We start from the raw sequence: 4,027 nt of genomic DNA, 5'->3' as shown, positions 1-4,027 counted from the left end.
GACCGAAACAGAGATTATAATCTTTGGGACCAAACGGTGTCGTTTTGGAATCTGAGTAAGATTTTTTATTAAACTTATTTTAACAGTAAATTAAATTAAATAATCAAGACTCATGTGCCCTAAGCAAAAATGTCTTTTTTTTTAATATTTAAGTGGAAATCAAAGTATTTAAATGAAAATGTCTAACAATTTTTTTTTAAATACCGAAAAATACCCTTTTTGTCATCTATATAAAACTTCACCCATTTTGTTTTTTTTCATATCATTTAGATTAAACATTTCTCTCAATATCTAATACTATGAATTTATTCAAAAGAAAATAAGTTCATATTTTTTAGTTCGATTTGAAAAAAATTGGTTTGTGATATCAAACTATTTATATGAATTTTAATTTAAAATTTTATTTATCCATTAATTCAATTTTGTGAATTAAATATTTCATAAACTTTTCTTGAAATTAGGGGGTTGAATGATATTTTCCAAAATTAGGTGTTCTATATAAAGTAGGGAGTAAATTGATATTTTGCGTATTAAGAGTAAATTTATATTTTACACTTTGGGGGTACATTCATATTTGTATGAAATTCTTGTCGTATTAATTATCATATATTGAGTTATGATTTCAAGAAGAATTTTGGAATACATGTACCCAAACAGAGTTTAATAAATAGATATTTTATCATGAAACTTAAAATCCCTAAAACCATGTAAATCATGTAGAATTTCCACTCATGAAATAAAAATGATTATATTGGTATAGCTTAATGTGATTTTTTTGATATATAATTTATCAATATTATTTATTATAGGATCAGTTAAAATGACATGATATATTTCACTTCATTACAAAGGAAAATGAATTGAAAATAATCAAAACGTAATGAAATACATTGTGGGCAATAGAACAATAATTAAAATTACGAAGACACACTTGAGGGATTAATCTAATTGTTGAGTGAAAAATGTCATATTGATCAGATTATGAACAACATCCAACTATGTATGAAACGAAAATGGGTTGATTTGAAATACTCAATAAAAATCGAAAATGATGAAGATGTTGACGGTTTTATTGACACATCAAAATATTTCAAAGAATGTACTTTAATTTTTGTTACATTTATCCCTATCAAAGTACAAGAAGTAGCAGAAAATCGTGACAATGATGATGGTGATATGAAACAGGAATCTAATGATGAAGACTTTAAAGATTTTCATAATAATTTATTGTATACTACAAAGGAATGGGTTCGTGGAGACAAGAGAGAGTTTTAAATTAAGGTGACTTTGATGGGAACAACATGGTTGATATTCATTCTGATGAGTCGGAGGTTGAGGAGATGACACATGTTAACTATGATACAAATAGTTTATAGTTTAATAAATATGTCACCGATTTTTAGAATATTCTCTCTTCGCACTAATCTTGCACTATTTGATGGTTGCAAAGAAAAATCAGGCAGCCACTTAAATGGATCAACAAAGGCATTCTTGACATGTGGTACAAACATAATTGTCGCCACCATGTAAAGGATCTATAAGCCTATTGATCCATTTAAATGGCTATCTAATTTTTCTTTGCAACCATCAACATCAACATCAATTGGTGCTAAATAGGGGAATTTTTTAAAAATTGGTGACATATTTATTAATAAAAAACAATTGTAAGATGTAATGACTCAGTTTGCGTTGGAAAATAGATTCTAGTGTAGAGTGATCAACTCAGACAAAAGGAAATAGGAGGTTATGTGTGTTGATGAGCAATGCCCATAGCATTCATAGTCAACAAGATTTAAACCTAGTGACTTATTCGAAGTTCGTTATATACATCCCACATATACATGTCTAAGAGATTAGACAAAGTCATATCATAGGCAAGTTGAGACTCGAGCTTTAAGCTAATTATTGAAGACAAAATTCGTGTTGGTTGATCATATTTATTGGCCTAAAGAGATCATTATCAACATCACCGAAAGGTATAAAATTGATATATCATATTCATATGTATGATCGAAAAAAATTAGACAATATAAGTATAAGGGGCACACCGAAAGTGTCATTTATATTTTTGTTAGATTATTGTTGCAATTTAGAGCACGCTAATTTAAGTACCATGACATATATACAAACAGATGAGCAGCAGCACTTTCAATACTTTTTCATGGCATTGGGTTGTTGCATCTGTGCATTCCAATGACACATTTGAGTAATTATTGTCATTGATGTTATTTTCTTAAAAGGTCGATATTTGAGACATTTATTTCTTGTTATGGAATTAGCTGATAATAATTAGATTTACTTAATGGTTTTTAGCATGGAAGGAAAGGAAAATCATCCAATGTGACGTTGCTTTTTGACAAAGCTTAAAGATTGCATTGGTGAAGTTCCCGAATTGGCAATTATTTCTTATCAACATCACACAATCTACTTTGCAATGGTTAAGGTTTTTTCAGATTTTTACGATCGCTGTTGTTATCATCACCTTTTTTATAACATACGATCAAAGTACAAACGTAACTCAAAAGTCATGTGTTTGTATTGGAAAGCTATGAAGGCTTATATATAGAACTAGAGTTTGAGGTTATGATGAGATCACTTAATAAGATACACTATGCAACGAGAGATTACCTACGTGAAGTGAGGTATCATCAATGAAGCAAGACACATATTAATGGCCATAAGTACAATATAACTGTAACATTCATGGTCCAATAACTCGGTCCACTATTAAGATATTATCCATTTTAGGCACACAATCTATCATAGTTTTACTTTTGGGTTTTCAACACAAAACGTGTCTTAATAGTTTAAGGAGCTCACAAACTATTTAACCGATCAAATTATTTTACCTCTAATCGATGTGGGATATATAGACAAAGTACAGACAGATCCAACATCTCTTCAGTACTTTATCGATGTGGGATTTGTCTAAGGGTATCACATACACCCCCCTTATGGGACTCAACGTCCTCGTTGAGGTTTGCCCGATCATCATTCAAGAGGACATGCAAAGCTACTCTGATACAATTTATAACATCTTTGGTCTAATAATATGGCCTACTGTCAAGATATTGTCTATTTTGGACACACAGTCCATCATGATTTTGCTTTTAGGTTTTGTAAACCAAAACACATTTTAACAGTTTAAGGAGCTCACAGGTTATTTAACCAGTCAAATTCTCTTATCTCTAATTGATGTGAGATACATAGACAGAGTATAGACAGACCCAACATTTTTCTCGTGTTTTGTCAATGTGGGATTTGCCTAAAGGTATTAGCATGGCCCCTATGCAAGGATAACACGCATAAATCGAAAAATGGTCTAAATTTTTATGTGATACCCTTAAGCAAATCTCACATCAACAAAACACAGAAAAGATGTTGAGTCTGTCTATGTATCCTACATCGGTTAGGGGTGAGAGAATTTAACTAGTTAAATAGCTGTAAGCTCTTTAAACTATTAAGACACGTTTTGGGTTGTAAAGCCCAAAAGCAAAACTATGATGAACTATGTGTTCAAAGTGGACAATATCTTAACAGTGGATCAGGTTATTGGACCAGGGATGTTACAAATGGTATCAGAGCAGTTCTGCATGTCCTCTTGAATGATGGTGAACAAACCTTACCAAGGACACTGAGCCCCATAAATGGGGTGTATGTGATACCCTTAGGCAAATCCCATATCGACAAAGCACAAGAGAGATGTTGGGTTTGTCTATATTCTATCTATGTATCTCATATCAGTTAGGGGTGAGAGAATTTGACTAATTAAATAGACTATGAGCTTCTTAAATTGTTAAAAACATGTTTTGAGTTGTAAAGCTTAAAAGTAAAACCATGATAGACTGTGTATCCAAAGTGAATAATATCTTGACAGTGGATAGGGTTATTGGACCAGAGATGTTACAACAATGATAACTAACATTGATAGTCATTCAATGCAACTTGTTAAACACGCGTAGGTAGGGTTGGACTCAAACCAAGCCTGTTTGAGCTCAAGCTTAGCTCAAATGAGCCCAAAAGAGTT

Source organism: Mangifera indica, chromosome 10 (genome assembly GCF_011075055.1).
Source record: "Mangifera indica cultivar Alphonso chromosome 10, CATAS_Mindica_2.1, whole genome shotgun sequence".
Classification (NCBI taxonomy): domain Eukaryota; kingdom Viridiplantae; phylum Streptophyta; class Magnoliopsida; order Sapindales; family Anacardiaceae; genus Mangifera; species Mangifera indica.
This window is presented reverse-complemented; position numbering follows the sequence as displayed.